Raw genomic sequence first — 13,984 nt, forward strand, 5'->3', positions numbered from 1 at the left:
TTAAAAACGGCTTCAGATTAGGAAGTTTCATCCAGAAGCGTGCTGATTATGATTGTAAGATTTCCACCACAAACCTGGCTAACTGTGAAAAGTAACTTTTCCAGCAATTGTCTCCTGGAAGTAAAGCTGCCGAAACCGTTTTTCTTCTTTGCTCTTGCATGTCAACACGTTTGGCTTATTTTGAAAGCACTTCAGTGTCTGGCAACGATATGGTGCTTACAACAAAGCAAGTGGAACAGCGGATGCAAAGCCTGGAATGGATAAAAGGAAGGTTCAGAATTCCTTTAGAAATCTCAAATAGAACTTGGCAAACTGTAGCAAGCGGCTTCCTATCATAGCTAGACAGGAAGTGTCATATTTGATAAGTAGCATTTGAGCTTTGAAGCAGGAGTTTACACTTTGGGAGATATTTTTCCCCCCTATTGTTAAGTGGAGACAAAACAATCCCCTGGCAGCAAAACTTTCTCAAATGTGAATCAGGCTCAGCTAGCTAAAGGTTGTGAGAACTGTTCATTCAGAATTAGAGAAATTGGCAAGTGTGCATCTTAGGCAAGTTTATTCAGAAGTACATACCCATTGCGCTCAGTGGGGGTTTGCTTCCTAGTTAGTGAATTTAGTGTTATAGCCCTAAGCATATTTCTTGCTTAATTCGGCAATATCCATATTTGATCAGGTAGCATCTTCAGGAGAAGCGTGGCCTCATGGCTGAATGTTACCCATGTACCATGTACATCAATGAAAGATCTTAGAATGATTTGGATAGAAGCTGGGCTATATTGGTCTCAGTTGCTACTACAATTAGTGGGCGAATGCTGCTTGTACAAGCAAATAGAAATGCTTAGAAATGGGGTACAGCAGTAGCCCCATGATCCCCAGACCCAGAAAATATGACATTTGACTAGTATTTTAGAGATGCAATCAGATAATGGCATGTGGTTGTACCCTGGCTTATGGCTTTGTTTTTTGTTTTTGCTTAGTCATGGGCTTGCATCTTTGATTTTTGGGGTTGGCTGAGATTTTTCCATAGCACCTCCTTAATGGCAGATGTAGCTACCCCCCCCATTCCCTTGAAAATTAACTTTTATATATATATATATATATATATATATATATATATATAAATCTCAGTAGGTGTTGGGATATTATTTAATAGAACAAATATGTGAGTCATGAATTTATCTTCTGCTCAGGGTGTTACCTTCAGGTTTCTAAAATCTTGCAAGTGTTCACTGCAAACTAGGAAATGGAATTTCAATAAGAGAAAAATAAATTGGTCCCCCAAGGGTCAGTTGTATCCATAGTCAGTGTTATATTTCTGTCTGGACTACAGTGATGAATGCAATTCCTTGATGGATAGTTTGAAGGCCAGTGGCCTTTGATCTGCAGATGGTAGCAGGGCAAAGGAAAGGAGGAGGCCTACAACTGATGGTGAATGGTATTTTCAAAGTGCATAGCTCAAGTGGGAATAAATCCAAATTGTGACAGTTCCTGAACTGTCCTGGAATGTATGAGTCACCAGCCTGGCAGCAGAGACTTTCTCTAGTGCCCCAGGGCAGGTGCCTGAGACCTTGAGATTCCTTTCTTCTTTAAGGTAAGCCTTTAGCCCTCCTAGGAAAAAAGTTGTGTGGTGGTGGGGGGAGTGCAGGTACCTACTAAGTTATTTCTGTGAGTGTGATGTGACCAGCTTAATTTGCTTAACTAGGTGTGCTTAATGTTATATGAACTTGATGGTGAGCCTGGATAGCTCAGTTGGTTAGAGCATGGTACTGCTAACTCCAGTGTTGCAGGTTGGATCTGTATAGGACAGCTGCATATTCCTGCATTTCAGGGGGTTGGACCAGATGGTCCTCAGGGTCCCTTCCAACTCTACAAATCTATGATTTTGTGATATCTGATCTGTCCTCAGAGATTTTCATGTTTCATGTTAGCTTTGGTTTTGCTCCCTTCACCGTGTCTTATCAACTCCTCAAAGTGATGAGATGTGCTTAGACAATTATACACTTCCAAAGGTAGAAGGAAATGGAAAAAGCTGGATTCAGTGCCTGTCTCACTCTCGGTTTCCCCCTTGAGTGTACCTGATTTCTAGTGGGACCCTGTTGGGTTGATTTTTGATGTGTTGCATCATCACCTATATCATTGTCTTGAGATGGGGATGCTGGCAATGCCATGGTCTTGCTGTGTCTGACTGCACGGGTTAGCAGGATGTTTCTCTGCCTCCCCTGAATCTGAAAGTGGCTCAGGTTCACTGTGGCTGTAACAACAGGTGTAAGTGATCATAGGTGATAAAGATTCTCAGATGTGTGCCCATGGCAGGGGCATTATGTGAGAGGTACCGGGGGCCGTGGCCCCGGTGCACAATTTTTGAGGGTGCACAGCCCAGGTGTTCCTCTCCGTGGGTGTCACCACATCGGGGGGATTTGCCTTCCAAGGGCTGCATTGGCCAGCTGGGCTCCCCCCCTGCATGGGTGGGCAGGCAGCTCAGCACAGCCCTACTTTGCTTCAGTGGGAGTGGGCTCACTCTGGCAGCATTGGAGGAGAGGGTTGGACTAGTAGGCTCCGTTCACCCTCCATGCCCCCTCACCCAACACCTATGCTCGCGTGCCTTGCCTAACTCCTGTGCGCATGCCCCAGGCGACGACAAGCAATGCTACGCCACTGTTGCCACACAGAGGCTTTGAGGTGTCTGCCTTATAATTCATGGTTATTGCTTTACCTCTTGATATGGTAATGAGATGGTATAAGTTACCAACCAAAGTTGTTGGCTGCATGCTGATTGTTTTCAAAGGAATTCTTCTTCTTATGCAATCACTTATAGCCGAGTAATATTGTCTTCCATAAACATAGTTTTAACAATGAGTCTGTAAGTGACTGTGGAGGCCAATTCTGGAACCACACGACCTTCCACAGTGGGGACATTGGTTACAAGAACCACCACCAAGTTGCTCTATATATCCTACTTGCAAGTTTGCCACAGGCATCTTGTTAGCCACTGTGAGAAGAGGATGCTGAACCTCAGATGGACCATTAGCTGGATTCAGCAGGCTCTTCCTATATTTTTATGGCTGTCCCAAGGTCACCCGTGAGCTTCATGTGGCTGAGCGGAGTTTTGAACCTTGGTCTCCTTGTATCTCCATTACTCCATATCAGCTCCCCTCAAGACTGAATCTCCTCAGGTATATGCATGTCTCAGGATTAGCTTTAAAATGTTCTCATTAAACTGGCCTGGCAGCTGCCAAGAAATGGTGCTAACTGAATTTATGGAGACATGTTCTCTATTTTATATGCACTCATCTGAACAACTGTATCCACTTGGAGGCTTAAACACACTGCCCTTCCACATCATGTATTCTCCTTACTTAGCAGTTTGTGTCGGATAAAAAAGAAGAAACAGTTTAATGCAGTCATCAAACACAAGGTGACCCCTATTAGCAGCTCTGATTGCCATAGTTTCCAGATTTCAGATCCTGGCTTTTGTTCCAGGCTTCCAATCTCCAGCCTACAGACATTTTTAATTCCCACTCTCCACTCTATGCTTACCATTCAGCTTTCCCTCCTCCGTACATAGCACAATGCTGCTTTTTGGCTGTTCGGCGAGAATTAAATTGCAAGAGTGAAAATTCCATCTTAAAAGCATACAAGATGCCATTCAACAAGTTTTAGTCAACACAATGCAACAATGCATAGCTTTGTGTTTACAAGTCATGAGCCAGGTTCTTACACCAATTGTAACAATCAATTTCTCAAATGTGGCAAAGAAAGGTCACATCTCACTTCTTATGAGTCCATGCCTTTCCCTTTGTTGGGCTTGAAAATAATACTTCTCAAATAATAATCCTCAAGCCGCATCCTGTGGTTCAAGAAAGTGTTGTTCACAGGTAGGGTTTTTTTGTGTTGCTTTTGGAATTGTTGCCAATACTAATAGGGGATTCAAGTGGAATATGCAACAAAACGTTGTGGGGTACCTCCCACTCCTGTGTGTGCATTTTATTCGACGGTAATAATGGTAGCTTCCTCTTAGTGCTTGTGGGATTCATTTGATAGTGATGTGGAAAAAATTCCAACCACATCCTCTGGTGAAAGCCTGGGACTTCACAGCCAGATGTACAAGAAATGTTCTGCTGGTCATTTGACATAATACGCCAATCAAATTCATTATTTTAGGGCTCCATTCAGACAGAGCATTTTCCACACAGCAGTTCTCCTCCACATCTCTGCACATGATGGGTGACCCTGAGGAAGGTTCTGAACCCTGATAATCTCTCTCCCGCTCCCTTAACATTCTTCTATCTTTAATAAATGCAGTGCCACCGTGATTTTTCTTCAGAGTTGTGAGGTAGGGCCTTGTTGTTCCAATTTTACAGAGTGCTACACATCCGTCATCACAGCTATCTTCACAAGAACCTTGTGAGGTTCTGTCATGATTATTATCCTCTTACTGCAGGGACTGAGGCTGAGAGACTAGTGAGTTGATGGCTGCTGTGAAATATGGAAGTGGTCCTTGGCAGTGCATCGTCTTAGATACTGTGCTCTGCCAATTCTAGCGAACGTGAGAGCATGTGGCATTAATCTTCACGAAATTATATCTGAACTGCCTCAGAATGGTTGAAAAGGAGTAAAGTCAGTTACTGGTCAATTTTAGAAATGCTATTATCTGAACTACATCCGGACATTAGGAAATAGCGATGAAATGGAACTGAGCAAAACCTTCCAGTAGGTCATCCCCCCGGTAGGCTGAACTCCACACACCTCGTCACAAAGTGATGTCAGATGGCACCCCAAATCAAGCCAACTAAACGGACAATCCATTAACACCAGCTGTATTTTTTGTAATGGCTATATGCAGTGGGCTTTTTTTTCTGGGGGGACGCAGGGGTATGCAAAGCCCTAAACATTTTGTGAATCTAAGTTTGGCCTCATTGAGGGGCAGTATTTCAATACGAGTAGGAAAATGAGAGTACCCCTAAACATTTTTTTTTAAAGAAAAAAAGTACTGGCTATATGGACATGGAAAAGACACATGCCCTGGAAGCTGAAAATTAGGTTCTTTATTGAAAAGGATAGGTAAGTAAATAAGTGCCTTTAAAATGCAGTTGCTCACAATTTGAAAGCATACAGGTGCCTTATTAAAACCATCACTGCTCCATACATCTCACTTCGGAAACCCAACCAGCTAGTTTTATTGATTTCAAGGCTTTCTTCAGGCATTTTGAAGGGAGACTTGTACTGAACAAAGCATTTTTCAAAAAAATATTATTGAAAAAAACGTTGCTTGTGAACCTCACAAATGCAAACATAACAATATGTGGATGACAACTTCTAATATACAGTATTTCCTTTTGGCTGAATAATGTTCATAATGGCTTTCTAATGGATAAATATGAGGCTGAGTTTGGCACAAAGAGACCGTTGTGATCTATATGCCACTCTCTCAGTTCCCCTCTAAGATGCCTAATGAAGACAGACTTGTGTGAAATCTCTCTGAACAGATGACTTGCATTGTGACAACTTAATTCTCCTTCAGATAGCTGCCTTTTTCTTTACTGAAAAGTAAAGTCATATGCCTAAATCATTCTTGAATCAATTGCCCAGTTTACTGAAAATCATTCTTGAATCAATTGCCCACAGGTATGGATGTCAGTTAAAAGGAAGAACATGGTAGCTAAACCTCAAGACAGTGTGATGAATTCTGCATAATAAACCATGCAACGAAATGGCACCTGAATGAATGCAATTAATGCCTGTGTCAGCAGAGCCAAGAGACTTAGTTATCAAAAGTTCCCAGAGCATATGTATGTGTACAGCCAACATGCTGGAAATGAGGCATTCAAGTGAAACTCAAGATGTGTGTCATTTTCTTTTTTTTCAAAAAAAACTGCTTGGTTCACAAAAAATGTGCACTGTCTTTTTTCAAGTCGTACCATCCTTTTTTACATTCAGATACATCTCATGTTATGTTCCTCAGATATGCTGTCACAAATATTGCAATGGGGTGCATTTTTTTTTCAAGTAGCAGTTTTAATCAGAGATGTTAGGGCTGCTTAGGTCAGCAGGCTAGAGTGATGTGGTCCTGGGCTACTTGCGTTGCATAAGACACTTGTTTCAGCTATTACGTTTCAGAGAATATGAGTTGTACCACTGGAGGATGAGTTCTCTGTCCCCCTGTTCATCATAAACAAGGCAATAACGATATTACTTAGTTCCAATATGTAGACACAGAGGTGAGCATTAGGGCTTTCATTTTGATAGATGAAGCACAGATAAGTAGAGGACTCATAGTGGCCTTTCCCCCATAAACTTGGGATGTGACACAGTCTGAATTGTCCTACTGAGCCCAGACTAAATTAATCTATAAGCCGTTGCTTCTTCCCTTCTATGGAATTAAATCCCACAAAGTAATGGCCACCTACTTATATGGCTTTAAAAGAGAATTAGACAAATTCATAGAGGATAATGTTATCAGTGGTTAATAGACAAGGTTGCTATGTTCTCCCTACACTGTTGAAGGCAGGGTACTTCTGAAAACCAGCTGCTGGGAATCACAAGTGGGGAAAGTGGTATTCTGCTCATGTCCTCCTTGGGGGCTTCCCATAGGTTGACCACTTTGAGAACAGGATGCTAGATGAACTGGACCTTTGGCCTCATCCAGCAAGGTGCTCCTTAAGCTTTTCAGCATCTCTGTGTAGCAGAGCCCTCTTCTCGGGAAGTAAATAGCAGAAAAAAGACCATGGGTGGCTTTTGTGATATTACACTGCAAGAAGTAACCAGCAGACAGAAATGCTGTGTAGGTGGTCTGTCAGAAAGAAAAGTCAGGATTTGATAGGGACATGACTGCACTGTACAATGCTCTTGTATGGGAAAGATAAATATCTAACTGAACCTTGTGACTAAAGGTTTATTTGAAGAAAGTAATGAGGATCCCGTTTGCTGCATTTATACCAGAGATGAGGAAGCAGCAGCCTCTCAAGTGGTGTTGCACTCCCAGCATGGCCTGAGGTCACCCTGGAGGACCATAGGTTTCTCACTCCTGGCTTAAGGTCATAGGTCTGCATGATGGAGGACTTGGCCCTTTATTTCCAATGTGTTTCTGCTTTGCCTACCCATTCTACTGGTTACCAACAGGGAGTCTATAGAGTGCCTTGGATATCTGTGCTTTGCTGTTTCCACAAAAAACATCAGCTCCACAAAAGTGATGCATCTTATGCTGTATTGGCAAGTCCTGCTATTTGTGAATGGGAGAACACATTGGAACGAAGTGCATCCCGCTGATCTTAACACACTGGATTGGAATTAACAGTAACTTTAATTATTTTTATTGGATTGCTTTTCTGTTTTATTAAGAGCTCCTTGAGTCGTTAAAAGTTTAAAGAGTATTATTCCGAGAAGATGATATGGAACACTGTTCCATTAAAGGTAAAGGTAAAGGGACCCCTGACCATTAGGTCCAGTCGTGGCCGACTCTGGGGTTGCGGTGCTCATCTCGCTTTACTGGCCGAGGGAGTCAGCGTACAGCTTCTGGGTCATGTGGCCAGCATGACTAAGCCGCTTCTGGTGAACCAGAGCAGAGCACAGAAATGCCGTTTACCTTCCCGCCGGAGCGGTACCTATTTATCTACTTGCACTTTGAGGTGCTTTCGAACTGCTAGGTTGGCAGGAGCAGGGACCGAGCAACGGGAGCTCACCCCATCACGGGGATTCAAACCGCTGACCTTCTGATTGGCAAGTCCTAGGCTCTGTGGTTTAACCCACAGCGCCACCTGTGTCACTGTTCCGTTAGATCAAAAGAATAGAGTGAATAGGGCTTTTTGTCCCTAGTGAGAGAGCAGTGTCCATGGAAGGTTGGCTCTAACGTTGCTTACCCTTCATGAAAATGGGCCAGCAATGAGATAAGCCTCTTGGTCATTTGATGCTACCTTATATTGAGCTAGACCCACTGGTCCTCTAGTTCAGTATTGTATGCTCTGACTGGCAATGGCTCTCTAGTTTGCAGGCAAAAGTCTTTCTTATCCTTGTAACTGGCGATGGCAGGGACAAAACCTGGGTCCATCAGTACACAGAGTACGTACTTTGCTACTGAGCCATCTCCAAGAGTCCTCCTCTAAGATTCATCTTAGATGTAGCCACATCTGGGTTATGGACCTGGAATGGGTGCAAGCTTGTTGTGTGTTTCTGCTAACAGTGCAGGCAATAAAGGGCAATGTATCTTCCGGCCAACTGAAGCTGTGAAGGCATCAGTGATGCTTCCTCTCTTGCTTTCCCCCCAACTCTGCAATGTACAGTGGGAGCCTTTATTTTTAAACCAGCATTTGGAATTCAGTGTTTCATCACCTCTTCCTTTATATAACAGAGCGTGTGTCGCAGTACAAATATTTGGACCTTTTTTCTTCTTGGGGCGGGGGAAGAGTGATATAGGATCAGCTTTACCTCTTTCAGCATTAATAGAATGCCTCATCTTTGCTGCCATTTATAAGAAAAGGAACCCCCTGGTGTCCTTGCAATCGCCATCTATTTTGCTGTTTTTCTCTGCGGTGTTGTGTAGCCAGGACTGGTGTAGGTTTATAAAGCCACATATGGTAACATGTCATAAACAGTTACAGATTTCACAAACATTTTGTATTGGGGCAAAAAAATATCCAGTTACCATATTTTTCCATGTATAAGACTAGGTTTCCCCCCCCAAAAAAAATGTCCAAAATTTGGGGGCGTCTTATACACGGGGGTTATCTCCCCCCATTTTCTTAAACCCGAGTCCCCCAGAATAGGGATCGTCTTATACATGGGGGCGTCTTATAGACGGAAAAATACGTTAATTCCCCACTCTACCACAAATGTATACAAGGTAGACAGTAAAACGACACCTTATTTCAACAAAAATTCCCTAACAGTAATAAAGAAATAAAGAAGGGGTAAGTACAAAGAAAAAGAAGAAAGAAATAGGGAAAGTAGGTAGAGGAGATAAAGAAGAGGTAGAGATTTGTACAGATGTGTGGGCAACAAACTTTCAGTTTTAGAATGAAGTATTTCTATACCTCAGCTATTTTATTGGCTTGGTTGGTTGTTGTTATATTTTAAAATTATATATCTTGCTGGTGCTACCTGGATGTGATCAGAGCCTGGATAGCTGTCAATTGCAGTTTTATTTTTAGCCCATCATTGACATCTCAAATCCCATGTCAGCAAAAAGCTGTACTGGAAGACAAGGCAAACTGTGGCTTTAGTATGAGTTGGAAGAAATAAGGAGTGATTTTGATAGGTTTGTTATGTGATAAACTGTTTCAAGTGAATACGAGTTTGAATAAATCATAATCAAAGGTTGGGGATTGTTTGGCCATCCACATATTGCTGAACTACAAGTCTCATCACCCTTGGGTATGCTTGCAGGTGCTGATGGGAGTTGTAGTTCAGTCAACATTTGGAAGAAGGGCACGGGTCCTCCATATATGGTATAAAGAGATCATTGTTTTCTGAACTGCAAGATACTTAGTACGTTCCCATCTCCCTATGTATATAAAGATTGAGGGACCGAAAGTTGTCAAGAGCTGCAATTCAGTTCAGAATGCAAGAACGTTTCTGGAAATTGGAGGAGGAAGGAGACAGCCTCTCATCCGACAGCCAGTTTTGATGGCGAGTAACATTGCTTTCTGGCCCTGTAAACTAGCAGCTACATAACAGCACAGTGAAAGACTCTGAAACCAAAGGAGGGAGGGATGGGAAGCCCTTTAACAACTGACAAGCAGGAATGTGTGCAGTGGAGGGCAACCAGGAAGATCAAGGATCTGGAAACCAAGCCTTATGAGGAACAGTTGACGGAGCTGTGTATGTTTTGCCTGGAGAAGAGGAAACTGAGAGGAGATATGATAGCCACCTTAGAATATCCCTGGTGCTGTCACATGGAAGATGGAGCAAGCTTGTTTTCTCCTGTTCTTGAGGCTAGGACCCGAAGCAATGGCTTCACGTTACAAGAAAAGAGATTCCAAATAAACGTTAGGAATAACTTTCTGATTGTAAGAGCTGTTCAACAGTGGAATGGACTCCCAAGAGAGGTGGTGGACTCTCCTTCATTTGAGGTTTTTAAGCAGAGGTTGGATGACCATCTGTCATGGACGCTTTTGTCGAGGTTCCTGCATTGCAGGGGGTTGGACTGGATGACCCTGAGGGTCTCTTCCAATTCTATGAGTCTATGACCATGAAGGCCCACCACCTTATATAATAATAATAATAATAATAATAATAATAATAATAATAATAATAAATTTATTATTTATACCCCTCCCATCTGGCTGGGTTTCCCCAGCCACTCTGGCCGGCTTCCAACAAAATATTAAAATACAGTGGTCTATTAAACATTGAAAGCAAGAAAGTAAGGCCTCAGTGAGATCCTACAGCGCATTTCCCCCTCTCCTGGCAGCAAATCAGCCCAAGATGCACATAGCTGCATTGGACCATAAAATAATGATCAGCTGGAATGGAAACAAATCAGTCTGATTGAATGGCTTCTGTTGGGCAGTGGTTGCTGAAGGGCCAAAGGCAGCTTCTCAGCAGAGTCAGTAGAATAGCCCCGTGTCTCCCTCAGTGCACTCTTAATCATGTAATGCACAAACATCAAATGGCCATGCATACAAAGGTTTTTAAACATCGGCTCCACAGGGAAATCATATATTTTGACTCACCAGGTGGGGCAAAGGTGCTGTGGTAGCTTCCCAGCAGGTGGGTTGGTGTTGCTTACTGGGAGAGAGGGGCAAGGCTTGACTCCACCAGTGCCATTCTACTGTGCCAAACTCCCCTCTGCCTCTCTCACTCCTGGTCATCGGCAGCAACCCACTTGCCAGGAAGCCAGTGTAGCACCTCTGCCACACCTGGCAAGCTGTTTCTAGATTCATGTGTGGTCCTCTTGGCATTCAAGCATATCACACTGCAGCAGAGATTCTACAGGTGTGCAGGTTGTGGCCAAAGGCATGTTATTTATTGGGCATGGTTTGATAACGATTGTGTTCGGTGTAGAAGAAAAACTTAGGAAGTGGTTTAATTTTGTTTGGAGAGCTAATCTAAGGAAAGTTCCTGTCCCCGTTCTGAAATTCAATATTCATAAATAGCTGATGAGACATAAGAAGGAGACCTTTATTAAAGAATATCGGTTGGAATTGACACAAGCTTTGGAGACTCGTGATAAGACGAAATTTTGGAAATTGGTGACTGATATGGAAGGTCGCTCTTCTCCAAAAGATGAGTGTCACATTGCGGAACTACGTAGGAGGAATTTTTTTGTACAGCAGTCTAATGATCTAATGATGCTTAATGAGTTTCAGGGGGGAGGAATCAGTCTGTACCCATGAAGCTGTATTATATTGAGACAGATCATTGATCCCTCTCTGTAGTACCGTCTACTTTTCCTGATGGTGGCTAGTTTTGACTGCCTGAAGTCCTGTTTAACTGGAGCTGCTGAACCTTGCTTGCTTTCTGTCCCCTTTCCCCATATAATATATAAATCCTCTATTGCTATGGTTACTGTTTCCATTGCCTGGTGTGGGCAGCCTGGTAGAAAGAGTGCACTTGCTGCTACCCTGCAGCTTTTTCCTTACTGAGTGCTTGCTACAGCCCTATTGAAAATGTAAATTATCTGTATATCAAATTAGTTTTAAAAGCTACCTCCAAATATGGCATATCAGTTTCCTTCCCACCCCCAGCCCCAAAATCGTTAACAGTGTTCATAAGTATACTCGTTTGTGGGGTCCTATGCAGCTACGTGGATTTCTCATTAATACAGTAGCTTTCCAGGGATCAGAGATGGATTTAAATCTAACATGTTGTGGTATACTGTATTAATCCAGTGTTGGCAGTGTTTATGGAACTGAGCAACTTTTATGGTAATACAGACAATTAGTGCAGCTTATTTGCTCTAAATACAAATCGTATCCACAGGAGAAACACAGTAGATGCTGCCAAGTCTTATAAAACTTGCTTGCCTATGGCTCATGAATTAGTGTGCTAAGTAGTTGAGAAGGACACATTGGTGCTGGGCTTCTGGATGGAGCATGTCACACCTTAATGATGATGATGATAATAATTATTTATTTATTTATACCCTGCCCATCTGGCTGGGTTTCTCCAGCCACTCCGGGCGGCTTCCAACCGAATATTAAAAACACAATACAGCATTAAACATTAAAAACATCCCTAAACAGGGCTGCCTTCAGATGTCTTTTAAAAGTAAGATAATTGCTTATTGCCTTGACATCTGACGGGGGGGGGCATTCCACAGGGTGGGCGCCACTACTGAGAAGGCCCTCTGCCTGGTTCCCTGTAACCTCACTTCTCGCAGTGAGGGAACCGCCAGAAGACCCTTGGCACTGGATCTCAGTGTCCGGGCTGAACGATGGGGGTGGAGATGCTCCTTCAGATATACAGGACTGAGGCTGTTTAGGGCTTTAAAGGTCAGCACCAACACTTTGAATTGTGCTCAGAAATGTACTGGGAGCCAATGCAGATCTCTCAGGACTGGTGTTATGTGGTCCTTCAGGTATACAGGACCGAGGCCATAAGCTATACCATAAAGTGTTTCCCCACTGGGATGCAGCCAGATGCCTCTCCCCTCCCATCTAAGGACCCAGCTCAATGCGTTTGCTGCCATTGCAAAGTTGTGACATAGTAGAAATGGAGATAGGTGGAAACCCCGCAGAACCATGGCCAATCCGTCTGTGGGTAAAATTCCTCCATGGTCATGAGAAATGGGGGCTGACCCATGTCCATAACAATGCTGCTGGTGGAATTTTCTTCTAAAGGAGATTCCTCTTCACTAAACCATTTACTTAAGGAGTGGGTAGGTGGCTAAGCCTTGAAGGAGAAAACTGGATGAAGGGCGGAAGCCGGTGTGGGCCTCCTTGTTATACTCCCGGTGTGGACTTGACCAGAAAAGTCTTCAGTCAAGTCCACCCCTAGGCTCCACCCAGGGGAGCCAGAGAGCTGGCTTTGATTGGTTCCCTGGCGGAGGAGGCCCTGCCCCCTTGTGACTGCACCATAGTGTACTTGGCTGAATGGAAGGAAGATCTGCTCCCCCTGCGTCACTGCAAATCATGGCAGTCAGGATGGAAAAGTGAACCTGGGCTTTTCCTCGATGCCACTAGCTTCCAAGTCTGCAGCTCCAGTAGGTCTCCTGGTCTCTAAAAGGCATAATCTTACCATGATTTGGGGAAGACTCACAATGATGGGCCAGTGGTATAAGACAGCTTCCTTTCTTCCTTTATCTTAATTTATTAATTAATTAATTTATAATAATTTGGGGGGGGGAATTTTATTTACAACATAACACAAACCCCCCTCCCCCCAACACAGAAATCCACCCCCTCAGACACAAACATAACAAACAACAAGCATAATATACAACAATACAAACAACCAAATAAAAGACTTCCTTTATCCTGTTTCTGACATCCTTATTTACCGTATTTTTTGCTCTATAAGACTCACTTTTTCCCTCCTAAAAAGTAAGGGGAAATGTGTGTGCGTCCTATGGAGCGAATGCAGGCTGCGCAGCTATCACAGAAGCCAGAACAGCAAGAGGGATTGCTACTTTCGCTGCGCGGTGATCCCTCTTGTTGTTCTGGCTTCTGAGATTCAGAATATTTTTTTTCTTGTTTTCCTCCTCCCAAAACTAGGTGCGTCTTGTGGTCTGGTGCGTCTTACAGAGCGAAAAATACGGTACTTCTTATAAGCTGTTACCTTTATGAATAATTATTAAGATTTTTCTAATTATAACTTAAATATCCACAAAGTCTCCTGCAGACATTAATCGAAACAAGTCCAGGTATGAATTTTAGGGCACTGTTTTGTGAAGTATTTTCTGCATTTTCCCCATGCTTTTTGAAATTCTTGTCTAGTATGATCTCTAACTGCCTTTATCTTAATTTAGAGTCGGAATGCTTGTAAAGACCTTCATATGCAACACTGCAGTGTAAATGATGGAATGACCTAATGCAGCAAAACTCATCTC

General features: G+C 43.1%; 1 protein-coding gene across 3 annotated transcripts in view; it reads left to right on the forward strand.

Annotated features, from left to right (window-relative positions):
• PLCB1 (phospholipase C beta 1) overlaps positions 1–13,984 on the forward strand; it is a 481,134-nt gene that overhangs the window by 113,607 nt on the left and 353,543 nt on the right. The window lies entirely within an intron of this gene.

This window comes from Podarcis pityusensis (genome assembly GCF_964106645.2).
Source record: "Podarcis pityusensis genome assembly, chromosome: 3".
Classification (NCBI taxonomy): domain Eukaryota; kingdom Metazoa; phylum Chordata; class Lepidosauria; order Squamata; family Lacertidae; genus Podarcis; species Podarcis pityusensis.